Raw genomic sequence first — 27,769 nt, 5'->3', positions numbered from 1 at the left:
ATGAAACCTAAACTCTTGCAAAACTCAATTTTAACCTTTTAATGCACCTAGTGGAGAGGAGTATGGAACAATAAGGAGTCCTAAAGAATCAAATTCTGCACAGGAATATCTAAAGATTCATTCAGGTGTACAATATTATGTACAGGGGCCATTATTTTTATGTGCACCAAATGCGACACGATAACACCCAAATGGCTAGACACATTTTCTTTAACTTATATTTAAGTTAAATCTTCAACACACTTTATTTTTAAGATATCCATCCAATCCACTGATCATGTACATTTTATTTGTCCCTATGGCTGTAATTCAGACGGAGGGGATAATAATTTGGGATCCCTATTGTTATACAAAGCCTTAAAAATTAGCCAGCTTTGGTTCTGGAGGATTACAGTAAAAATCCTTCCTCACCATTTCATTAGTTCAGGTGACAGCTATTAGATTTCCTTGAGCTGAATGCCTCCAGAGAGCATGGGGTGGGAGAGTCTTCTTTCTGGGATAAACTCTCAAAAGTGCTGGTCAAGCTTGATAAAATTGTTTCAAGTCCAGGCTTGCTTTTTCACACCAGCATGCACCTGTGAAAATACATGCAGCCCTCACTTATAGCAGTTACTTATTTCCCTTAATTTTCCCCATCATTGCCCAGCACCTTATGTGTAGCAATGGCAGAAGTGCTAGTGTCAGGCTCTGGTGACCATGAATTTTACCCACTATGTTACCTCAACCTAGTCAGAGAAGTTTTTAAAAAATGGGAACTTTGCCCATGTTAGTATCACTACTAATGGAGCTGTGCCAATGGGGAATTTCAGGAAAAAAGGTGACCAGTGCAGACACCCTTTCACTGTCCCATCCAGCCAAAAGGAAAGCTTACCAGAGTCAAATACAACCAAATAAATCATGTTTTTTACAAAACTAACTAACTGAAAAAAAGGACTTAACAACTGTGCGTTTGGGCAATGTTACTTGTTTTAGAAATACCACAGAACATTCTAAAGAGCATCCAGTTGTTATCACAGAATATTGACCAGCGCGCACACACATCAGCTGACAAGATTCCCCCCTCCTGCCACCATTTTGATTTTATAAAATTTCACTGTGAAGAAAACTTTGAAATCACTTTCAATTTATTAATGCTCTGGAGGGAACTAATATACTTGATTTTTGCACATACATTAGGAACATCAGCTGAAGATAGGGAGGTAGGTGGGTCCCAGTGGCTTGATGGACGCGGCATCGGCCTCTGGAGCCTGTTTAAGTCATGCAAAGAAGACCAGATCTTCCTGTGATGGGAAGAACACCTCAGCAGTCCAGCACCCTGGCATTTAATTTCAAAAAGGGGAATTACACAAAAATGAGGAGGTTAGTTAAACAGAAATTAAAAGGCACAGTGACTAGAGCCAAATCCCTGAAAGCTGCATGGAAACTTTTTAAAGACACCATAATAGAGGCCCAACTTAAAAGTATACCCCAAATTAAAAACATAGCAAGAGACCTAAAAAAGAGTCACCGTGGCTTAACCACCATGTAAAAGAAACAGTAAGGGACAAAAAGGTATCTTTTAAGAAGTGGAAGTCCAATCCTAGTGAGATAAATAGAAAGGAACATAAACACTGTCAAATCAAGTGTAAAAATGTAATAAGAAAAGCAAAAAAAGATTTTGAGGAACAGCTAGCCAAAAACTCAAAAAAAAATAACAAAATGTTTTCTAAGTACATTAGAAGCAGGAAGCCTGCTAAAAAACCTGTGGGTCCCCTAGATGATAGAGCTATAAAAGGAGCAATCAAGGACGATAAAGCCATTGTGTAGAAACTAAATGATTTCTTTGCTTCAGTCTTCACGGCTGAGGACGTTGGGGAGATTCCTGAATCTGCACCGTCCTTTGTGGGTGATGAATCTGAGGAACTGTCCCGGATTGAAGTGTCATTAGAGGAGGTTTTGGAACAAATAGAAAAACTTAATGTTAACAAATCTCCGGGACCGGATGGCATTCATCCAAGGGTTCTAAAAGAACTCAAATGGGAAATTGCTGAGCTATTATCTGTGGTTTGTAACCTATCCTTTAAATCGGCTTCCGTACCTGATGACTGGAAGGTAGCCAACGAAACACCAATATTTAAAAAGGGCTCTAGAGGCAATCCTGGCAATTATAGACCGGTAAGTCTAACGTCAGTACCGGGCACATTAGTCGAAACAATAGTAAAGAATAAAATTGTGAAACATGTAGAAGAACATAATTTATTGGACAAAAGTCAACATGGTTTCTGAAAAGGGAAATCCTATCTTACTAATCTGTTAGAGTTCTTTGAAGGGGTTAACGAACATGCGGACAAGGGGGATCCAGTAGATATAGTATACCTGGATTTTCAGAAAGCCTTTGACAAGGTCCCTCACCAAAGGCTCTTGTGTAAATTGCATGGCCATGGGATAAGAGGGAAGGTCCTTTCTTGGATTGAGAACTGGTTAAAAGACAGGAAACACACGGTAGGAATAAATGGTAAATTTTCAGATTGGAGAGGGGTAACTAGTGGTGTACCCCAAGGGTCAGTCCTGGGACCAATCCTTTTCAACTTATTCATAAATGATCTGGAGAAAGGGGTAAGCAGTGAGGTAGTAAAGTTTGCAGATGATACAAAACTGTTTAGGATAGTCAAGACAGAAGCAGACTGTGAGGACTCCAAGAAGATCTCACCAAACTGAGTGATTGGGCAACAAAATGGCAAATGAAATTTAATGTGGATAAGTGTAAAGTAATGCACATCGGGAAAATAACCCCAACTATACGTACAGTATAATGGGGGCTAATTGGCTACGACAAATCAGGAAAGAGATCTTGGAGTTATCGTAGACAGTTCTCTGAAAACTTCCACACAGTGTGCAGCGGCGGTCAAAAAGGCAAACAGGGTGCTAGGAATTATTAAGAAAGGGATAGAAAATAAGACACAGAATATCTTACTGCCCCTGTATAAAACTATGGTACGCCCACATCTTAAATACTGTGTACAGATGTTGTCTCCTCACCTCCAGAAAGATATTTTGGCCTTGGAAAGGGTTCAGAAAAGGGCAACTAAAGTGATTAGGGGTTTGGAACGAGTCCCATATGAGGAGAGGTTAAAGCGACTGGGACTTTTCAGTTTAGAAAAGAGGAGACTGAGGGGGGATATGATAGAGGTCTATAAAATCATAAGTGGTGTGGAGAGGGCCGATAAAGAAAAGTTATTTATTAGCTCCCTAAATAGAAGAACTAGAGGACACCAAATGAAATTAATGGGTAGAAGGTTTAAAACTAATAAAAGAAAGTTCTTCTTCACACAGCGTGTAGTCAACCTGTGGAACTCCTTGCCAGAGGAGGCTGTGAAGGCTAGGACTATAACAGAGTTTAAAGAGAAGCTAGATAATTTCATGGAGGTTAGGTCCATAAAAGGCTATTAGCCAGGGGATAAAATGGTGTCCTTGGCCGCTGTTTGTCAGAGGCTGGAGAAGGATGGCAGGAGACAAATCGCTTGATCATTGTCTTCGGTCCACCCTCTCTGGGGCACCTGGTGCTGGCCACTGTCGGTAGACAGGTTACTGGGCTAGATGGACCTTTGGTCTGACCCAGTACGGCCGTTCTTATGTTCTTATAGTTAGTGAGAAGGATGTTTTTATGGCTGACCATGAAACTGACAGTTTGGCCGTGTTCCATTCCCAGTGTTACCACTGATAAGTTGTGTGACCTCAAAGGGTATGTCTACACTGCATTCCTCTTTCGAGAGAGGAATGCAAATGCAGAGGAACGAAATTGCAAATGAAGTGCGGATTTGAATTTCCCATGCTTCATTTGCATAATCGCATCTGGGCGCCATTTTGAAATACCCTATTTCAAAAAAAGAAACGCTGTCTAGATGAGGCTATTTCAAAAGAAAACCCTTCTTTCAAAATTACCCTTACTCCTGATAAAATAAGCGTTTCTTTTTTTCAAAATAGGCTATTTCAAAATAGCGTCTGGACACGATTATACACAAATTCAAATCCCCACTTCATTTGCAATTTCATTCCTCTGCATTTGCATTCCTCTCTCGAAAGAGCAATGCAGTGTAGACATACCCAAAGAGTTTAAATCATTTGCCCACTTACCAGCTCCCTAACTGTAAGATGTGGATAACAGGTCTTACCTACCTTTCACAGGTGTAATAAGAATTAATTAATGATTGCCCAGGGTGTAAGACTCAAACAGCACAGAAAACATTTACAATAAACTGTCCTACTATGTGAATATATCCATTGCACCCAGTGGGATTATTAATAAAACCACAGGCTCTCTCCTGCATGCCCAAAACCTTCCACCACTTAAGCACATAAGTATTTTTACACTAAATTCCAATCAGCTGCATAATTCATGCTACTAAAGGGTGTAAATGTAACTCACTGGGGAGCATCCATGTCCCAAGTTCCTCTCTGTACCCAATCCACAGAGAATGCAAGTTGGCTATAGACTCCCAGCTAGAAAGCCTCTAGGGCTACGTCTAGACTATACTCTATTTTCGAAAGAGGATATGCAAATTCTCATGGAAAGTGGATCTTTCGAAAGTGAAAGTAGTTTGGACACAGTTTTTTCCAGACAAAAAAAAACCTTTTTCGAAAAAACCGCACCCTTCCTTTAAAAAATGAGGTTTACATGGTTTTTTTGAAAAGGGTTGTTTTTCCCAAAAAAACCCACGTCCAGACTACTTTCCCACGGAATTTGCATATCCTCTTTCTAAAATAGAGTGTAGTTTAGATGTACCCTTGCTTAAGCTGTAGTTGTTTATGGCTCAAGCGCAATAGGGCCCTGGTTCCATCCCCAATGCCTCTGCCAACCTGGCAGTTGTATAAGTAGTAGTGGATCTGGCCTTATATAATTGAGGAGAATAGGGAGTTACAAAAATAATGCACTTGTGCATCCTTCTGTTCTTCACATTATCCACCTGCTATTATCCTGCCCAGCTCCAAGGAGTTAAAAATCAGAAGAGGCAGTGAGGAAAACAAGAACAGGAAACAAAACAATAGCAAAGAAGATTTAGTGCAGAGAATACCAACGGTTCCTGAGGAAACCATAGAGAAGCTATTGATGAGAGAATGCTCTGTCTGGCCCCCAACTAGCTGGCCATGTTTATTCTTCTCAAGCTGGTACCCAGGAGCAAAAAGAACACAGAACCATCAAAGAGAGTCCCACCTAGAGAAGGAAGCAGGGCGGGTAGAATAAATTGCCATGGCTACTCAGGGGGCATCAATGAGTGCTGATAAGGATGCAAAGGGGAAACGGTTGGAGAGGCCACGCTGTGGCAGGGCAGGCTGCTTCTCTCCATACGAAGGGAAGTAACTGAGCTTGGTGGAACTTACCAAAGCCCGCAAGGAAAGATTAAGCATTAGATAAGAGGAACCATTCAGGTAGCTCTACATTGTTTTCAGCATTGTTTCTGATTGCTATGAATGAATCAATAAGGCTTTGTTTTGAAGAAGCTGTTGGAGTCATTTTAAAGCTGTCTCATGTTCCTGGGATGAAAGGCCTCACAAACGCAACAATCACAGGAGCCTATTGGGTTAGCAGAGTCAGTCAACAGGAACAACGGCTCAAAGACTCATTTTAAGCATGACTGGACCACATGGCTTTGCCCAGAGAAGAGTAAAGATACTGAAACCTGTCCCCAAAAGGGTGCACTTGAGAGGGTTAAAAAAGTGTCCAAGGAAATTTGTCTGCAACCCAATTAATCACTACCGGACACAGAACAGTGTTGTAAAATACTTCAAGTACACACTTAAATGGAGCAAAACTACATTTGTCCTCATTGGCTTAAAATACAGCAATCTTAAGTGTTAAAAATATTTAACATAATATTTCAGTTTTTGGAAAACTTGATAATTTTCCTGTCCAGCCAAGTCAGGGTTTTGCTTTGTTCTGTTTTTGACGGGGGGTGGACAGCCAGACAGCTCCCCCTCCCCCCATATCATCCATCTTATTTGCCTCTCTGAAGCATACAGGACAGAGAAGGAGCAATGAAATCAGCATAGTCTATGCTGGCTTATCTGATCCTGAGAAGCTGAAAACATAGATATGAGGAGAGAACGATTAAGGCAATAAGCTGACCTCGAGGCTGCGAGAAGTACCCGGCTGGCACCCATGTTGATATGAACACACAGTCCCTGGAAGAGGAATTTCCCACTGAGAAAAGAATGCCCAGTACTTCCAATTTAGTTATCTTTCTTACAAGTATAAATTAAGTTCACAACTCCCTTGTAAGAACTGGTCTCACAAAAGACAGATCAGCACCATTTGGCATCACAGATAAGAAAGAGAAATACGTGACCCCATGGGTATAAAGATGGGTACAGCAGGACACTCACTTTTGAGTATCAATCTACCCCTCTACCTGCTGGTCGGGTTAGGTGTTTGGCCTCCCGAAGTTCTATGGGGACGCCCACCTCGTATTTTTGTCTTTCCTAGGAATTGAGGGACCGGCCTTGGCCTGACACGCTGGAATCGAGAGGCACAGAAGGGGGTAAAAATTGTACCTGGATGTGGTCCTCTGTCTTAAGTGTACACAGACTTAGAGCTCTTTAAAGATTAAGCTGTTACTTGGTACTATTATTTCTGTTTTCCTATCTTTATCTTCTTTGTAACCATTTTTAAGATCTATATTTTGCTAGCAGTTAAGAAATAGAATAGCCATTGCAACCATATGATTTCTAAGCTTCCTCAATAAACCTGTAACTGTTTAAGCTTTAACCTGACTCCTTCAGTTGCTATAACAGAACCAGGCACAATTTAAAAGATCTTCAGCCGGTCTTAAGGGACAGATATAAGGAGAGCTTGGGCATTTGGATGTATGTCACTCCCAGGTGGCAGATCCGTTGGGGCACTTCTCAGCCTCCCCCAGGCTGCCTGCTGTGAAGGAATCACAGATTCTAGCAGCTAAAATCTGAAGTGTAATAAGCTCTCCCTGCAAACTTATTGGGGCGCTTGTCAACCTCCTCCAGGTTGCCCGCTGCAAGGGACCCCGGTCTCAGCAGTTGAAGTCTCGGGTGTATAGCACACACACACACACACACCACTCACTGCCCTGACCGTCGGCTGACAGGGAGTTGGAATGCTAATCAAAAGGCACAGATAACAGTGTATTTCATATAGAAATATAATAATCTATGAAAGGAAAAGTTCTTACTATTGTGGCTTTTTGTTCATAGAGCTTTTGTGAAACATTATTCTGATATCACTGGGGTTATAACTTGTACACAGATAAAATAAATGTTGTACACTGATATAAAGCAGAACCAGAGAAGAGGGTTGTGAATAAAAATTAAGATGTAGCCTTTTTAATCCTCTGGAACACCCACTCCTTTGCCAATGCATCTGAATAGGAAGTGTTTCCCATCACTATCCTCTTTGAAATGATATTGCAAAAACCTCTAGACATCTAGCTTTAAATTTCACCATATAATATGGATAGAGCTGTCAAAGCACTACACCACTCAAAAGGGATTTTCTAAACAGGATTTTAAAGACATGCCACTGCAGTATGTATGGAACTATGAAAAGATAGAGGCAAAAATCAACTAGACTACAAGTGAAGCTAAGGAAGAATTGACAGATCCAAGCTGATTTTACTCTTTAGAGTTTCCCATCCAGAATCATAGTCTTCAATAATTACATCAAGCGCCTGATTTCTTTGCCAATATCCCCTTGTCTATGAAACTACCAGAGTTTGGTGGTGTTTTTTTTTTCCAAGCTTGATTATTCTGACAAAGATATAAATACAAACCTAAAAAACAATGATCTACATTGAACTACAAGGAGGATTTGTGCTTAAAGCCCAAAATGCTAAGGGGGCATTAGAACATAAGTGATTTTAAATCTTGCCTGTATTAAATTTTAAAACCTTCACATTCAGAGCCAGGATTGTTGCTTTCATGGGAACTCCCACCAGGGTGCACAGTGGGCTGTTATAGCAATCATGAAACTTACATGGTGCAAGAAGCTGGTATGGGTATTGAATAAGACCACATAATAAAAAAATGTGCCTATTTTATCCAAAGTTTCATTTTTACCTCTTTTCCCTCAACAGCCACATTGTTTATTGTTACAAACTATGTTTTATTCATTTTCCCAGCTAAAAGTAAGGGCCTATATTGAATTACAATGCAGTAATGTGTGCCAAGTGCTGAGACTTTTACTCCTTGCAATGAATGAGGCAACTTGTGCCATGTACTACCATTCAGCAGGAGAGAAAATAGCAGAATCTTGCCAGGTTATACATATTCAAGGAAAATAGATGAAAGAATCATTTTCACAAGTTACCAATATCAAACTGCTAGGTTATAAACAATTCTGTGAAGTCCAGTGTAAATATGAAACTCTGCTGAACATGTCTGTGGATTACCATACCCTGGAGGTTTGTCAGATGCCATATGGTAGTAACTCCTATAAAAAGTATTGTAGCTGTATCAGACATACTATAGTCTCAAACACACATGTCCCAGGTACAACTCAGCACCGCAGTCTGAAAAACTATAAGGTTAGGTGCGCCACTCCTAGAATGAACTGTGGATTGTATTTGAAAAAGAGCATTTTCAGTTGCATTTATTATCATGCCTCTGGCTGGTGTGGCCAACTTGCTGAAAAACTCAAATCATCTCCATCAGAGCTTACTATCGCAGCATAAACCAATTCTAACCTGTTTATTGGAATCAACAATGGGAAAAAGTAGCTTAAAAGAATTTCAGAGCTGGGACCAAATTCATCCTAACATAACTCAAGGACCCACAAGACATTACAAAGTTAAGTAATTGATCGGCTTGCTGTCACCATTGACTTTCTTTACCTTATTTCTTAGCACTTCAGACCTGATCCTACAGACACGCGTGTGAGCCAAATCAATGAGGAAGCAGACATGAAATATCAAGCAACATTACACATACCAGTGTTTTCAGCACTTGTGCCTTTTGAGAGATGGACCGTGTCTTTTTCTGTGTCTGTCTTTGGGGCAAAGCATCAACAACTGTAGAAGCTGACTGATTATTTTCTAGTTCACTGGCAACTACGAAAACAGTTTGGGATCAACCAAAACATTTTCTTCAACTCAACTGGAAACATTTAGTAGGTTCCGAGCATGTAAATTTGAGGGTAGTTTAAAATAAAATTACATTTTGAAGTGTCATTTAGAACCAACATTTTATTGCAAAAAAATGCGAAAAAGGTGTTAAAAATAAAAAGTGAGTTTTCAACAGAAGCCATTTCGGAAATCCATGCCCCTTTGGCCAAGTGTTCCAGCATTGCCAAATCTGCATCTTTCATTGAAAAACAGTTGTGTAAAAGATTTCACATAGCCCAAGCTTCAAACAATGATGATTGACATCTGTCAAATCAATAGTGTTCAACAATGCATTAATTACGGCCCTTATTTGAATAACAGTGGGTGAAAGCCCATACTATAGTCGGGGTTCAATAAATTCACTTGCTCTAAATGGCTAAGAACTTAACTGGATGGTAGCAGATTGCAAATCCTAATGACAATTGAACATCGTGATAGTCTGAACAAAAGAGAGTTTTCCACCATATGAATTTTGATTAATAAATCCCCTCTCAAGCTCTACAAACTAAAAAAAATGTTAACATATTAAAAAAAATTGCACTAGCCTATTCCACCAGTTTACAGCAAAACAATCCAAGAACCAACCAAATACAACAATAAGCTTTCTTTTTTTCTAATTCACAAGCTATCAGAGCTCTCTTCTCAGTCACTGAGAAAACAGCTGTGCCTTGCGGCAAATCCTGAAGTCAATAAGTTCATGCTATGTAAAGCCATGCAGGTTTTGGGAAATGAAATTAAAAACTAATAGTTAATAAAAATATAGCACCTACTTGAACTCATGTGTTGCCATCACACTCCAACCTCCCTCTGTGATATCTGTCACATCGGCAGTCTGGCAAAGAGTAGGCTAAGCTGTGGTAGGAAAGTCCATCACAGGATCTGAAAAGAATGGGGAATTTTTAGTTAATAATGTGTTAGATATCAACCCTTACCCAAGTTAAAGATATCTTCGTCGCTTCTTGCCCTTCTTAAGTCATGTAGGAAATATGTCTTGCAGTTAGAACAGGGACCTCCAACAGGATTGTGCGTTCCATCTTTACTTCCACCACACACACCGTGTGAAAAATCCGGGAAGCTGTGTAACTTCTCGACTTTGGTAATCAATCCATGTTTATTTCATGAAAATCCACACATCCACTGTGACATTATTCTAAACTCTTCAGTTGCATGTGATTGATTTGTACAAACAATTTGTTATTTGCAAAAACGTTCATGGAGCTTAGCCTCCAAAACACGCACACAACGATAGACAGTAGAAATGTTCAGTTTGAAGTCTAACAAAGTAAGGTACCAGGTCACACAGTGGAGGGTGGTGGAATCAGGACGAAAATTAATACACGCTGTAGTAAGGGCAGAAAAAAGCTCAGACCATACAGCTTACTTACAACTGCCCATATCACACCTTCCCTCCTTAAATCTCTCCACGTGATAAGTAAAGAAGGTTTGCGCAACTGTCAGTATCCATTTTTAATAGTTGGGGATCATAGTCCCAGGACTTGCCATAACATGGTAATGTGTGCATGCAAGCAATCAGTCAGTCAGAATCAGAAGACTCTGCTAGTTATTGGAGTGTTTACTAGAGAATATTCGGAAAACAAGAATAAGATTACCTAACCCATTTACCTAACCTAACAGGGTATGACTCTGCTCTAAATTATGAAAATCAAGAATAATTCTGTTGAAGCTCAAGTCAGAAGTCAGTGAAAGATCACTATCAGGTCCATGAAGCAATAATTAAAACAAATTCCATATTTCTTTTTTTGTTTGTTTGGGTTTTTTGGGGGGGGGGGAGGTGGGGGAATGCAGTTCTTTGCAGTGGTGTGAAAGAGGTTTGGTTTAATGTGGCAATTTCAAAGTTAGCTACAATTCAGCACTGCTTTCCCCAGGAAAAAATTATAGAAGTGATACCACTTAACGATTTCTTTGTTGTATGTTGTTTCCAGATTTCTGATAGACAGTCCATCATTTCATGATGTTTTGGAATAGAAAAAACGTTTGAAGATAAAGCTTTAGACTAGACTACATTAAGTACAGTTACTGAAAAAAGCTTTTATGCTTCAAAGATAGAGAAAGCACAGTATGTAATACTCTAGGTACATGATCTACTCTTTGCAATTTTACTTTTTTATTTGTGGAACATTTTATACATTTCTTAGCCTACAGACAGACAGACTTTTGAGCAGTTCAGAAGACCATCAATTAACCAGTTAATATATTTATTTCACTGCTCTGCTGGTCCATTAAAACCCACTGAAAATAAGTAGGATGTGAAGCCTATTGCACCTCAGGCCACATTTTCCCTCAGATTCAACAGCATTCCCTAGAAGGCCCAGATTTAGCCTTTGCTTATTGCTGTCAGTTGGAAACTACCAACAAGGAAATCAAGCCTCTGATTCAGTCTTCCAAGCTGACATCAACACAACAATCCCTGGTCTGTTGCTGGCATAGAGAGACATTAGATAAATAAATTATATTTTATAACAGACTGCTGCTAACGGCAGAGAAGAACTCATCCAACCAGGGTCTAGAATGGTTCTTTCCAGAATGACTTTGCTTGCAGGCTTCTCTACAGGCCCTGTTGTTGGCAGACAAGATCAGGAAAACCTCCTACTCTTGAAGTGCTGACTTACACAATTACAATTCAGTCCTCTGTACACCACAGATTCCCTTAAAAGTGGAAGGGAAACAGTTTTCCCAACTCATGGATATCTTTAGGAGCTCAAAACATTCTTCTGGCTCAAACTGAAAAAAAAAGCCAAAATTCCAACCACAAAAAAGCCAACTTGAAAGGTGAATGTGTTTCCCCTTTCCTATCAAAATATTGAATTACGATTCTGTCTCATCTTTATTCAGTCTATTTTTAAAATTTCAAATAAAAAAGTTGTCCCAAAGCAGAAAAAACAGAGTCTTTCCCTATTGAAAATGGAAACCAACTGAAGACATGAAGACAGCTTCAATATTTGTTGCAACAAATTTTAGATGGAAAATTCAAACACAAGCCTGTGAACATTACTAGAGTAACTCACCAAGAGCAAACCCAAAAGCTTAAAAAACAGCAGCAAATGTTTCTTCTTGCTATCATGTGTTTCAAGAAGAGAACAAACCATTGGAGCTCACTATTTGTGTTAGTCCTCATTTTATTCTGGTATTTACTGTAATCTAGGCTGCCATATTATGAAGTACCAATTCACAATCTTTGAGAAACAAAAACTATTAAAATAATTCAAGAACTGGACAGGGGTAGGTTGTATATTTTTCTATATGCAACTTACAATAAGCAAATCTAAACAACCAACCATTTTCAGCATGTGTTGTTGAAGACCTGTCTTTGCACAATTGTCCCTCTTACTTCATTATTTAGACTGGCATAATCAGCAAATGCTGACACTGCACTGAACACATTCCTGAAAAGTGACACCTCTGTAAGTGTTTCTGTACAAAAGGGTGTAACATAATCACTAGCAAATCTTCATTTGCTTCTCAACACCCTAGCAGAGAGCAATTCTGAACACTAAGTCAACTCAGGAAGGAAGGGATACCAAATTATCCATCCTGCCCGTAGATCACAGGTTATTCCATATTAAAAGAGCATCTTTCTCTCCTCCTGCCCCTCCTACCTCCCCCCATCCCCCGCACCACCACCACATATACCCAGCTCTGCACTGTAAACCACATTCCATGTCCAGTATAATTCTCTGCTTAATATCTACTTGTCTCTCACTTCATCTGCCTGCAGTTTTTATACAGGTCTTGTTTTATTTTGCACTGAAGGAAAAACAAAATATGAAATCCACAGATGAATGTCATCCTTTTCAACTTTGTTTACAAGTCGCAAAAAAATGTGAAAGCCTGATACTAAGGTCAGGTTTGGGGAAGGCACATAAAAGTAACCAAACATTACTCCTATTGTAGCAATTTTTGAATACACAGTAAAGTGGTTCAGTGAATGATAAAGAAACTGGCCATACCCAGGCGAAATACAGCATGTAAGATGATTAGCGTTCAAATTCACTTACAGATGAGGAATTCAAATTTGGGTAGTGGACTTTGTCTACTACAAAGTAGCTAAAATTAAGGTAATAAAGTTCATCTCAATATATTCCAGATTCAGTTAGGTAGTAAAGGGCAAATGGACCCAAATCACATATGTTGTCAATGGAGCTACTCATAGGCTAAAAAATTAAGCATTTGCTTAATCGTCATGCTAGATCAGAGCCTGAAGGGCAAACATTTTCAATATGAGAGTAGCCAATAGTGAGATATGACTAATGAATAATGTCTATCAGGTATAACTCCTTGGACTAAATTACGTACACAAATTCCTGAAATGTTATGCTCACACGTAATGTGAATATTTGTAAACACCTATTATACTCCCATGAATCTTAGTGGATTGACTCTGTCCAGCTCTGGGCCATTGTTGGGAAGTAGAACGAATTGAATAAAAACAAACTGGCTGCCTTATCTTAACTTTCAAAAGAAATTAAGGGAGGTAGAAATCTCAGGGGATTATTCGAACATTCATCCTTCTAACTTGTTGGTTTGAGAACTGGAGTTAGAGCCAAGCATGCTCAAGTTCTAATGCTGGCCCAGAGACAAATGTCCTCAGTATACTTGAGCAAGTCACTTAACCTTCCTTACCAATATCCTCATTGATAAAATAAAGTATAATACTGCTTCCCTAGCTAACAAGAACATCTCAAGTCTTAACTCATGTATGTTTGTGAAGTCCTTCAAAAAGTGTGGAATAGTCTATAGGTTATTTAGCAGCAACTCTATACCAGAGACCTGAGAGACCACTAAAAATTTGCTCATTCTGTTGCAAGGGTGTGTTTAATTCTTGTGTTTTAACTGCATCTTCCTATATATAAACCCTGGTTTATTAGACAATTGTACATCTCCTAAAAAGGTATGCTAAAAACCATTCAAGGGCATGTTTTATGACATTTATCTTTTGAACTACACAGCTGAACTGTTTTGATAATTATTAAACTGCCAAAAGATTCTGGCCCAAATTAAGTGGTGTAAAATCCCACTAAGAAAATTGGCTTTAAGTCACAGGAGCGTGAAAAAAAAATCCAGAATTATTCGCTGATTTATGCAGTCATGTAAATTATTATATCCCCAGAGTGTTTTTAAGTATTCAAAATAAAATTCCTCCTTTCTCACTTCCCAATACTAAAGCAGGAGATTCTACAAGAAATATTGACAGACAACAGGGACACTAGCATGTTTAAGTTTCATTAAGTGATTTAGATTTTGGTTTTTTGTTATTTAAGAAAACTAGGAAGAAGATATTTTCCCCCCATGATGTCGGGCTGTACTTGTGTTAATGAGAAACATTATCTTACCAAAGAGAGCTTAGTATCCTCATTTCCATTTATATAGGAGATTGATTAATACTTAGCTAATTGGCACATTGAAATAGGGATTAACTGAATTTGCTTTTTCTTCACAACCTGACAACTATAATTTAGATCCTTATTTAGATTTCAATCTTATTATTTTTGAAGGTAATCATCTTCCTGTTGTTACAAATAAAATATCAAAAGTACAACATTATGTGTATCTTATGTTTCAAATTAGCTAATTAACATTGCCAGAAACTGAGCATACAGTGAGCAAAGCTTAAATCCCCAATTTTGGAGTCAAATCTTATACCTCCTTTTAGTTATATTATGTAGATGTTCTTGAGTGGTGTAAGGTCAAATAATTAGGTACCAATCTGAACTACAATTGTGTGTTTATAGTACTGTAATAATAGGACGATTTCTGACTGTTCTTCTGATAGTACACATGGAATAATTTTTTCTAGTGTTTTGCCTCTAAATCCACACACTGCTTGAAGACAGGTGAAAAAAATCACATATAGTGAAGTGATTCCCTTTGACATATTTCAAGAGGGCTTGTGTCTGCACAGGTGATTGCAAAGTTTTGATCTAAGTAACATTTATTAATTAGTTCCAATATTCATATCCTAGCATCTGAAGCAAGCCTAACTGAGGAGTTGGAATTAAAAAAGGGTTACTGTGATCTAACCATGCCCCATTTTGAAGCTCTTTAGACAAAGACAACATTCCACTACAATAGCCAACTAGGTGAAGAGGCTAGCCCTTCAAAAGCACCATCGCTTGTTTGAAATGAGGGAGCAGGTGGTTTGATGGATGAGGTCAGAAAGCCTATGTTACTAAAATTACCCATAAAATCCTGAATACATCTTGTAGCAGGAACAATGTGTGTGGTTTTGTTGATTTCATGACAAAGCATACATACTAGGTAGCTCTTTTTAAAAAAAAAAGACTTCTCAATCTATTTTGATTGTTACCATGAACTTTAAGATTTAGATGGAAAACAAGAAGCAATGTTGCCTAATAGCTGGACTGGGAATCCACTGGACTGGGAATCAGGAGACCTGGAGCCTGTCACCAGCCCTGCCACTGTCCTGCTAGGTGACCCTGAGCAAATCACTTCACCTCTCTGAGCATCTGTAAGAATGGGGATAATGATACTGGCCTCCTCTATTGAGTGATTTGATATATTTTTATGAAGAGTGTTATAGAAGAGCTAGATATCATTACCAACAGAGTTCTCAGAAGACATTGTGTGAAATTCATGTAGGTTAGGTCCATCGAAGGCTATTAACCAGGATGGGTAGGAATGGTGTCCCTAACCTCTGTTTGTCTGTAAATGGGTGTCTGAAAGGGATTACATGATGATTACCTGTTGTGTTCCCTCCCTCTTGGGTATTTCGCATTGGCCACTGTCAGCAGATAGAAAACTGGGCTAGATGAACCTTTGGTCTGACCCAGTATGGCTGTTCTTATGATTTTTTTCTTTTGAATTTTAGCTCTCTTGACTGTTTTCCATAGAAACAGATAGCCCCAAACAAACAGTATTCATTTACCTTCAACATTTAAAAGATAATTGTTTGCCCTCGGAATTTTAATCTTAATTTAAGGGTCACGCATTAAATCACAGAAACACAGACTCACAGACTACTAGAGCTGGAAGGGACCTCAAGAGGTCATCAAGTCCATTCTCGTGCCCTCACAGCAGGACCAAGCACCATCTAAGTCATCCCTAACAGATGTCTGTCTAACCTGCTCTTAAATATCTCCAGAGATGGAGATTCTACAACCTCTCTAGGCAATTTATTCCAGTGTTTAACCATCCTGACAGTTAGGAATGTTCGCCCCTTTCCCCCAATGTCCAACTAAGCCTCTCTTGCCATTTAAATCATGTAACACTGGATAACATGATACACTGCTCAGCACAAGAGGTAATCAGAGTTAACAGCATTACTCCAAACACACTGAACCTGTAAATGACTCAGTACCTTGAAGACCTACAAGATTTATTTACATTTCCTTGAATCCTATGTATTTGGAGGATTCAGCTACAGTTCTCATGAGTCCCAATTTTTCATAGAGCAGTTCCTTTTACAAATTGAGCATTCTATAAGCCAATCACCTCAAACGGCAAACCCGCTTCTAAATCCTATTCTGTTGGAGTACAGGCTGGATCCTCAGACCCTAAGTTAAAGTTCATAAAATGATCAATTAAAAAAAACTAAACACACGCATCTCATCACATCTTCTGGGCCAGCACAAATTAAGATCCTCCCCCCACTGGTCTATCCAAACACTTTACCCATCAATGCATGACATATATTGCTCCTCCCTCAGAATCCTTCCACTAGCACACGTTTGTCCACTGCATGAAGTTCAAGCTACTTGTCCTTGTCTTCACAGCACTGCCATTCCCACTTCCTTGGCCACTGCCCGTGCCTTTTTTAGTGGTGCAGCCACCTCCTCCGCTCTGTTACTGGTGCCTGTTCAGGATGCTCCATTTCTTTTCTTCGCATACAACCACTGGACTGCTTTCCATGCCACTCAATTTGAAATGCCTTTCCTAAGCTAGATTTCCAGGCTATTAATCAGAAATGTGAATGAGAAGTTATATTATATTACCAGGCTTCCCAGGTTTTCTACTATGTGGTCTGTAGTTCAACACAGTTTACTGAAGATGTGTAGAAAGAAGATGTGGTGAGAGCTCCCTTTAGTGGACATATTTACATAGTCCTTAACAGAAAATAAGGTATCAACTTTCTTTACTCCACTGCTGAATGCCTGCATCACCCCTAAATATCTTAATTTATGCAGCACCCATCCCTCCAATATTTAGGGGAGGGGAAATAGCATAGAATAACCCAACCCTGCCTTTGGATGTTTAATTTTTCAGACACACTTGCACCTGGTCCACAAGGCAGCTTGGGAACCACCCTTCCACTAAGCAACCTATTCAGTTGGATTGTAAACAGAAACCAAGAATACCATTTCAAGGTGCCCTGCCCAAGGTCTTTGAATTAAATATGTCACTCTAATTAAAACATCAGCTGTAAAGCAGAACAAGGAACATGTGAAACCTAAGACCCACATGGTTTGCTTCCTGCGACTCCATATACCGTCAAGGATTATGTTCCTCACCCTAAGAAGCTGGATTAGCTTAGCACAGTGTTTCCCAATTTTATTTGGCCACAGAACCGTTTTCATCTTAAAAGAATTTCAAGGAACCCCAAGCGTTTCCAGGGTAAAATTTGTCAAGCAAAAAAAAAAAAAAAAAAGCCTCAAAATAGACTCTGTCACTTTAAGAGGGGGCGGGGCAGTACCGCGTTCTTGTGGAACCCTTACTTTCACTTCCCAATTGAAAACACTGGCTTAGCACACATCCAGCACCTCTCTACTGCCCCAGGAGTTTACAAGAACCATAGCTGTGTCACCAGGGATTGGAGAATTCCCTGCAGACAAGGAGAAGATGGGGCTGGAGTACCAAGACTTACTTTGCTCCCCACAAGAGTCCTAGGATAGGAGGCACCAACAGCAGAGGAAGAGAATTTATGACACTACAGTGATCCTATGTTGTGACCACCAACAGACAGCCCTTGAAAAACTCTCCCTCCTCCCCTCCAAAAAAAATGGGCACAAAACACCCATAGGGCTCTAGTTGGCACCAATTACCTTCTCCAACCCCTCTGTCAGAATCCAAGCAGTACAAATTGGCTTAACACAAATCTTGGCTACCATCTCTCCTGGCAAGCGCAGCACAGAATCAGAACCCAGTCTTTAATATTGCTGCCCACCCCTCTCAATCATCTTTACACATTGTCATTTCATTTGTGCCTGATCCTTTGTAGATTGTAATCACCTCAGGAGAGGGATTATGTCTGATTGACTAGTAAAGGAACATGCACATCTTTCTCTGAATGTCAAGCACCAGTGGTCTTGGCTCACATCCCTTGCCCCCTTTCTGCTCCCTCGAAGAGGTCCAGCATATCCTGGCATATAGCTACAGTCCTACAAACAAAGTTCTAAATAAAGTAGTTTATTTCATGGTAAATGGGCAAAAAGATAGCTAAACAGCTAAAGGGAATTAGAGCTAAACAAAAAAGTGGATATCACATTCAGCTTCCATGCATATAATCAGCCACAGCCCTAGTCTGGATTAAATTCATAGGTCACAGATCACAGCCAAACAAATACAATCCCTTTAAAATTCTCGAGACTTCAGGAGGACACATGTGGATTTCCTTAGAGCGCTTTAAAATTAAGTAAGCAATGAACACTGATAAGGAAAGAGAGTCAGAATGTGTGTCAAGAAATATTAACACATCCCAGAATATGCTATTGCACAGTAATCTTGCTTGCCAGCTAGTTAACTCTTCAAATTTTTATTATATTATTTCAGGCTTTTCTATATGCTTTAATATCTATAACAGCAATTCAGCATGAGGAGTAAGAAAGAGAGTAAGAGTAATGTTTTATCTCCTATTTAATGCCTTTTGCACAATGAATACTACACTTGCTACAAATTTGTATATTCATCTGAATTGCTGTAATCTACAATAGTATTTCCATTGTGTACATTTGGGAGACCAGCTTTATGTACGTCTAGACAATAGTCGTTTTTAAAATACTTCAGCACTAATTTTATCAAGTCTTTTATCCCTCTCTCACTTGATTGAAGGTGTATTTGATCAACCTACATGATCATTCTTTATTTAAAAAAATATATATATTTCATCATTGAATTTTTGCTAGTACATTTTGCTCTAATCCCTCAAGTGCTGGGGAACTTTAAAATTAAGCACATCTGTAGGTTATTTTCCCCTCCCATGTAGTCGAGTGCATTAGGAACATTTAAGAGGTAGTTAAACTGGAAATCACTAGGTCTCTGGATGTCCCATGCATGCTTACCAATACTGTAGTTCGTTAAGATTTCGGAAAGGATTTGTATAGCACAAAGCATTTCTTGGTTGCATTAGTTCTGGTCAACACTGTAAATATTTCATAGTCATGTTCTTCAAAAACAAAAAGTGTACATGCAGTACCATATAGACAATAAAAGGCAGGCTCACCTGCCAAAAAAAGTGATCACAGCAATTTAAAAACACAGCCACTACACATATGAAACTAATATTCTTTTTTGGGGTGGATCCTTGCAGGCAGGAAGATTCTGAACTGGTCAGAACAGTAGGGAACACCAAAAGAAAAATCTTATAGAACAGATAACTAGCTACTCATAAGTATGTATGGCACAGACGCCAAATCCCCATAGGTTACTGGACTGCTTGGCTGATAAGTCATACTCTTTAAACCTGGCCATAATTTATTAGTTTTCTGGGAACTCTGAATCCTGTGGCTGTGTTTTAGCACTCATTAATGGCACTATAAATTAGAATGAATAAATGGTTAGTTAAATAACTTGCTAGAAACCATCAGGACCATTAGCCAGATAACAGAGTTTATAACCTTTCTGCTGCCACTGGGAACACGATATCAAATATTATATTTTATTATCTTCTGTTAGTTAGATATTTATTCAGCTTCAAACACTGAAATTCTAAAAATTGACAACAAGCCAAAAGATGACAGTCACTGTGTTGTAGCCAGCTGCATTCACTCCTTGTTTAAAAAAAAAAATAGAGATAATTGAATTGACTTCAAATATTTTAAAGCTTCCTTCAAGGTCCAACCACTAATTAAATCTCCTATTTGTTTATTTATTTTGATTATGTTGCATGTGAGATGACAGTCTGCTATAAAAATAAACACTACCACTTGATTTTTGCTTTCAGACTATAAAATAGGAGATGACCAGAAACTAGGGGCAAGTCTTATTAGCTAATTTTAATGATTGTTGAACCAAAGATGCCACTCAGGACATTAAGAGTAACAATTTTCAACAATATGAAGTCTAAGCTTCATTGAAAGTCAATGGAACTTGTGTATTTGAAATTTTATTTTGTGCATTTTAAAAATACACACAGTATATAACTTTGCAAGCACCTATTACACCGTATGCATTATGCCTCTCAGAGTCGGCAGAATTGGACCCTTTGGAAGAAATCATGCCTACATTCAGTCAATCAACAGGGAACATCAGACATACTTCAGATTTGGAACAATGGTCAGCAGAAGCATGAAAGTTTAGCAGGGAGCATGAGCAAATAAAAAAAATTGTGCCACTGCACAAGAGGGCAATATCTTCACAGGAAAAAGGGGGAGAAGGGAGAAAGGAGTTGATGGGGGGCGTTTATTGTTGTTGCTGTTTGACATCACCTGTTATTTTGTTGGGTCAAAAAACCAAGCACTTCAGATCAATCTGAAATGTTTTAGTCTAACCTTTTGGTTTCTAACATCTAGAGTAGTAGCATGGGGGTTGTTTGAACAGCTATACAAAAAGATAGCTTCTGGCAATATTGAAGAGGAAGTGAAGGCTTGTTGAAGAAGCTGTATTGAGAAGGAAGAGAAAGTTGTTCAAGTGCTCTTAATGGCTGTTCCCAGCTACTAAGTGAGGTAGAGTTCTTTCCTTATTGTGCATCATTCCCAATAAAAGATGGCGGGAGGGGATGTGTTTCATTTGATCTTTCCATCAAAACTTTAACTTTTTGATAATAATTTGAAACTTGTTTCATTTCACTAGAGGGGAAAAAATCCTCCTGTGGAGAAAAAAAATGTTGCTGTTTTTTTAAAGGAGGAAAATGTAGGTTTCACACATGCACACTAAAGTAATTAAAAAAATTACTGGAGTCTGCAAAAAGTTACACTAAGTTTCATTTCAAAACGTTAAAACCTTTTTTCACAAAGCACACATTTAATCAACACGCCATTTCTGAATATTTCCCCTTTCTCCCGCCACACACAAAAATATTTCAGCCAGTTCCACTACATCAGTTTTTCTTAAACTATGTTCTGCGGAACACTGGTGTTCTGTGAACTCCTCACAGGTGTTCCACGACCTCTTATTTGTTTTTGTTACTTCTTTGTTTTAGTCTTTTTTTGTCTGCTGACAATTTTTTTCTTTTTTGAAGATAAAATGTTCATAGGTGTTTCCCATAAAAAAATATTACTGTTTGGTGTTCCGTGGTCTCAAAAAGTTTAAGAAACACTAATACATATTGCTATGCCCTATGGTCCACTCGACTGAAAAACTAAGGAGCAAGCATGAAGTGACTGATGCGAAGCATGGCATATTCTGCCTACTACTCAAGTCCCCAGACAGACAGAAATCCTCCCATGTGAAATCCACATAGTTAAAATGTTTCACTGGAAACAGCATGACCATCTGGATGACTGGCAGAGCCAGAAGCAGCTATTGTAGAGGGCATGATTTACTGGGCTAGTGTATCTGAGTGCACTCTTCTCTCCTTGTCTCTTTGGTTCAACAGAGAAACATCAGGTCTGGCTCCTAAGTAGCTAGCAGACTTCTTAGCCTTCCCCCTACTCACCTCTTCCCATCTCCTCCCTCCCTCTCTCCCACCACCCTTCCGTTTTCCACTTGGTCAGCTTCTCTTTAATTTGTCTCCTACTATCCACCAACCTCTCCCCTTACTCTGGTCTCTCTCATTTCCCTACTCATGCCCTCTGCTGTGGCCAAACCCCAACTGACATGGAGAAGTTCCATCGCACTGTAGTATTCCCAGGGACAACCAGAAAGTCCAGGTGCCACTACAGTTTTGGTAGTTGCCTCCTAGGTAGGGACACACACCTCACATCCACTCTCTAACCCAACAGCCAATTGTGGGCCAGCAGAGCCAAAGCTAAGTAGTGCAGTATCTGAAAAGGTCTGCAGGGAGGAGGGACATCAGGGGTTGGGTTATATTAATGATGGATTTTGCAGGCGGGATCTAAAGAAAATCTGGTCTTGGACCTCCCAGTATCCAGGGATTTGGAGTGTATGTATTCTGTGTCTATTCAGATACAATACACAATTGCTACATATGAACCATGATTCAAAGAATTTGTTCAATAGGGAATCATTCTGAACATTGTGGCTGTATCTAGACTGGCAAGTTTTTCCGGAAAATCAGCTGCTTTTCCAGAAAAACTTGCCAGCTGTCTACACTGGCCGCTTGAATTTCCAGAAAAGCACTGACGATCTCATGTAAGATCGTCAGTGCTTTTCCGGAAATGCTATGCTGCTCCCGTTCGGGCAAAAGTCTTTTTCCGAAAGACTTTTGCGCAAAAGGGCCAGTGTAGACAGCATAGTACTGTTTTCCGCAAAAAAGCCCCGATCGTGAAAATGGTGATCGGGGCTTTTTTGCGCAAAAGCGCGTCTAGATTGACCACGGACGCTTTTCCGCAAAAAGTGCTTTTGCGGAAAAGCGTCCTGCCAATCTAGACACGCTTTTCCAAAAATGCTTTTAATGGAAAACTTTTCCGTTAAAAGCATTTCCGGAAAATCATGGCAGTGTAGACGTAGCCTATATTGTTTTCTTTCCAAGAGCATGAGCGTTGCATTTCAAGTTTCCTGCACAGTTCATCTCTATAACCAGACATAAGAGCAGCATAAGGAAAGTTTCCTTAGCTATTTTGCTCTCATTTGATTAGCAGAAACAGCTACTTTATCTCAGCTCTTTTCATGATTAAGTTGCAAACTTCTCTCAGATAACAAGCATTTACCATTTCACATTTCACTTACAGATGAGTGAGCTCAAGGTATGGTCATCATACAGATAAGCAAACAATCCAGAGCAATTTTGTTTTATTAATAAAGTTAAGTCAAACTTTTCCTTTTAGAATGTGTTTTTAAAATTGACTAGCAAATGCCAATGAAAGATTTACTTTGAGGAAAAGAATGATTTCCAGTTCTTTTATTTTACGTAGTGAATTGGTGACCCTACAGAAGGTGCCTGGTTTGTATCTCACTTATCTAAGCATCAGGATCCAGTCCTAGGACCTCCGCATCTATAATTAGTTCCATCGCTTTCAATACCACTCTGAGGAATTGGACTATTAGCTGGTACTATTGGCGGACCACAGCACAGGATTATGGCCTAAACCAAGAATAACCCCTTTTAATTCAAGACACATACACCAATGTAACCCTTGTGCAAATAAAGAAATCGGGCTCAATTAGTGGGCATTGAAACAAAACAAAAAACCAAATCCTGGATCTGTAATGGAAAGATGAATGAGAAATACAATTGACTGAAATGTTTAACACCCCACTACTATGATAACATCAGAACTGCCCCCTGATTACCCATACTGCACAGTGTCTGCCAGTGAAGAGGAGGCAAGACTTATTAGCCATTAAGCTTAGAGTAACCATATTTCCCTATGCCGAATATGGGATGCCAAGATCGGGGGTGTCTCTTGGCACTTGGGATTTTAGCTACTGGTGCTCAGGGCTTGAATCCTGCAATGCAGGAAGAGGGGGGTGGGGAGAGTGGGAGCCACCGGTGCTTGGGGCTCTAGTGGCTGAAGCTCCAAGTGCCAGTGGCTCCTGCCCATCCTGCCCCACTGCAGGGTTGAAGGTCAGCCCCAGCCCCACATCATGCAGGGTAGGGAGGGCAGGGGAGCTGCCAGTACTTGGAGCTTCAATGGCTCAAGCCCTTAGCACTGGCAGCTCCCTCCCTCTCCCGCTGCTGCAGGGGAAATATGGGATAACATTCCTGGTTTTTTTAAAAAAGTCAAGACACTGGGAGGAGGTCTTAAATAAGAGACTGTCCCAGTGAATACAGGATGGATGGTCACCCTAATTAAGCTTTTTGTTGTTGTTGAGCTGTTCAGGCTACCATTAATTTACTCAGCAGTTCTGCTTGCTCGTTCCAAAATTGGAAAACTACCACACCATAGCTCACATTAACTTGCTTTAGTGTTTTTTCCCCTTTAAGAATATTCAACAGGCCAGCTTCAAAGCTTTGTTTAACACATAATATATGGACAAGAAGAATTGCACCAGAAACACAAATCCATTCTGTCATTAAACTGTAGATATTTTTGGTTTCTTTATTTTAGCTATTGTGTCATAAGCAAATAGTTTTGTTTTGGTTTTTAAAGGAAAGGCTCCCATTGGTGCCCTGCAGTCCATGCAAAATATGCTGAATAGGGATCCATAAAGTATATATAACTTGTGGTCAAAGACTTCCTGACAATGAGATCTATTAGAGTGTGGAATATTCTCTTGAGGGGAGTGGTTGAGGCTCTATCATTTGTGATATTGAAATCATGCACAAACAGCAGGGGGACAGAAATTAACTAATAACTATGTGTCTACTTTTAAAATGTCAAGTTTGCTATGGTTACTCTCAATGAAGGGCCTGAGTAAACAAACATTATGAAAGCCAACTAAAAACCACAGAAGCCCATATAAATTTTGTGGTTTCCACAGTCTGATAGGTTTATTAGCATAGGAAACAGATGTACTTTTATTTTATTGACTCAGAACCTTCAATACAGTGAAATCTGTATGGCTAGAGTAGCCATGTAACAGTGGAATTACTGGGGGGAAATCTATTTATGATATATAAATTTAAAAAAATAGCCACGACTGCCATTTTCCAATATTTTCACACATGGAATGAAGTGTATGAAAAATGTCATATGACCTTGAAGTAGGTAACTGTGTTTTAAGGAGAGGACACTCAATAAATACTGCTGGGTCCAAGCCTTCTGTCAAATGACCATTAAAGGAAGAAACCTTCCTCTGCACCACACTCCCAGACACAACACCTTCCTAATACCCATTTTCCCCTTCTTGTATGAAGTGTTCACTCCTTGCAGCCTTATCCCTCCTCTGGCCCAAACTCTGCAGAGAACTCTAGGTGGGGGAGGGGCAGGGATTACCACCAAACACCTCAGGACTCCAGCCAAGGAACTGGGACCCTGTTGTGCTAAGCACTGAGCAATCACTTCCAAACACTTGCAGACCAGGCACTAGACGGGTGAGAGGGGCATAGAGAGAGAGATGAAATAACTTGCCCATGGTCCATCCGGTAGGTGAAAACAGATTCCAGTTCTCCAACTCCCATTCCGGCACCTCACTCAACTGACTATGCTGCCTTCACAGCATGCATAAGGGTTGGCCTGCCACACCGTATCCAGCTCTCTGGGGGGGTGGACAATACTTTTTGGTGGGGGACACTCCAAGATTTTGGAAAGTAGTCAAGGGCTGCACTTTCCTGTAGAGGGGGTGCAGGGTCTGGGATAGAGTTTGGGCACAGAAGGCTACACGGGGTAAGGGACTGGGGTACAGGAGACAGTGTGAGGTCTGAGAAGGAGTTTGGGCAACGGAGGAGGTCAGGGGATTAGGGTGTAGACTCAGGGAGGGAGTGTGGGTACAGGAGAGGATTCTGGCCTGGGGAAGAAGTGTAGGAGGGGCACAGGCTCTGGGAGGGAGTTGTGACCTGAGAGGGAGGGGGGCAGAGGGTTTGGATAGTGATCATGGGGAGGGAGTTGGGGTGCAGGAGGAGATGGGGTCCTAGAAGAGAGAGAAGGCCTGCAGCACCACCAAAGCAGGCTGGGCTCCCTGCCGGCTGCAGTCCCAGATCACTTTAAACTGCAGGTTACTTCTTCCATGTGGTTCTGAGCTCCAGGAGGGGGGAGAGGCTTGCACTGCCCCATCCCCGAGGCCAGTCTCTCAGGCCCTATTGGGTAGTTGTTTCTGCTCCTATTGGCTGGAAGATTGGGCTGGGGGTGAGAAGATCACACAAAGTCTCCTCTCCCTCCGGAGCAAAGAGCCCCACAGACTGTGCTTTAAACTGTGGCAGCTGAGTGTCTGAGGGTCCCAGCGGGGTGCTCCGTGTGCCAGATCCAGCCCCCGGGCTTTATTTTGCTCAGCTCTGCTCTAGGGAAAGCAGCAGAAAGTTAGTACCAGATTGAGAAATTGCCTACACTTTTCTACCAGATCTTGCTACTTCCTGGAATGGCATCCTTCAAAGGGGATTAGTATAGCAGTCGCTGGCTCTGAGGTCCCAGAGGGGCAACAGGACTACATAGATAGCCCATAGCATCCAACTGCTTTGGTGCAGAACTTTTGTCCTTCCCACAGCAGACAATGTTTCTTTCCTAACTTTCCCCCTCTAAGAAACACCCCCTCCCCATACACACACACACACACACACACACACACACACACACACACACACACACACACACACACACACACCAGGAACAACATCACATGGAATAGTGTGGGGAGTACCTTCTCCTCCAGGTCCTGTCATGGAGACACTTCTGCAAAAGAAGGTAATCCATGTACCTGAGTTGGCAGTCCATGCTCTGTGGCTTATTATAGCCATTCCTTGGTGGATATACCCTTTTATTTCTTGACATGTTTTAGAACTTTCCAGGAATACCTAGCTAGTTCAAATGAACCTCTTATTTAACCTTTTAAAGCAGACAGTATTAGATCTCTATTCACCATTGTCTCTGGCTTGGTGAGTGTCTCCACAGGGGATTTCCCAAAAATGGGTCAAAATTGTTAATCTGGTTACATCCATGCGGCTGCATCTTGAAAGTTTGAGCTTCTCCTCCTCCTCTCTACCCAAAGTTGTCACTGAAATTGCATGATTCTTTATCTATTCTTCTGGATTTGACTGAAAACATCTAAGTTTAGTCAGTATCACCTCATTTGTTTCAGTGTTACTTTTCAAGTTACAGAGCAGCGTTTTATACTTTTGAGTTATTCACTTTGGCCTAGTTCTGAGCTCACCCACATTAAGTGGGTATCAGGAGTAGAATCACTGAAGCCAAATGGTTTAGGCCCATGCAACAGAGTAAACTTGAATGCTAGCTCTTGATTTGGAGATCCTTCTCATAATCATGGAAAGGAGTGAGGAAAGACATTCAAGGATGCCTATAGCCAGTCCTGCCCATCTGGATCCACCCTCCACCTCTACATCTGGAAACCTGTGTTGGAAGCTCAGTTTCACAACTTTTTAACTGGCTGATTGTGCCTTCAGATCTGCACAGGCAGATCACTGCACCCAGGCAGACTCTGCACAGGCATCAATCCATGAAGATCCAATTCCAGAATCCGAGCCGAGTTCTTTGAAAGGTCCGACATCTCTCCACAACATTCAGTGCAACCTACTTTGTTATAATTGCACAAACTTCACCTGAGCATAAAAGGAAAAAAGAATTTGCTCATGATATTTGAGAGATGATGTCAGAGAGTCCTTGTGGGTGGAATGGAGAAGACCTAACCAATCCACCACAGTGAAAGATGCAGATAAAGGCAAAAACACAGTCTTTAAATCAGAAGTCAATTTCTACTGAGGAAAGACAGAAAGAAGCATGAACTTCAGCAAGTATAAAAGCACGATTAGGCCAAAAAATGTAAAGAGTAATTAGCAAAAGATTCTCAGACTAACAGCAAAA

General features: G+C 40.2%; 1 long non-coding RNA gene across 3 annotated transcripts in view; it reads right to left on the bottom strand.

Annotated features, from left to right (window-relative positions):
- Nucleotides 1-258: 258 nt before the first annotated feature.
- Nucleotides 259-27,769, bottom strand: part of LOC142826885 (uncharacterized) — a 75,321-nt gene continuing 47,810 nt past the window's right edge. For all 3 annotated transcript variants that reach the window (XR_012901147.1, XR_012901146.1, XR_012901148.1), the window contains exons 2-4: nucleotides 9,875-9,983; nucleotides 1,172-1,315; nucleotides 259-575 (exon numbers count right to left, since the gene is read on the bottom strand). This is a non-coding gene — a long non-coding RNA (uncharacterized LOC142826885). The remainder of the gene's footprint in view (nucleotides 576-1,171; nucleotides 1,316-9,874; nucleotides 9,984-27,769) is intronic.

Source organism: Pelodiscus sinensis, chromosome 1 (genome assembly GCF_049634645.1).
Source record: "Pelodiscus sinensis isolate JC-2024 chromosome 1, ASM4963464v1, whole genome shotgun sequence".
NCBI lineage: Eukaryota > Metazoa > Chordata > Testudines > Trionychidae > Pelodiscus > Pelodiscus sinensis.
This window is presented reverse-complemented; position numbering and strand designations above follow the sequence as displayed.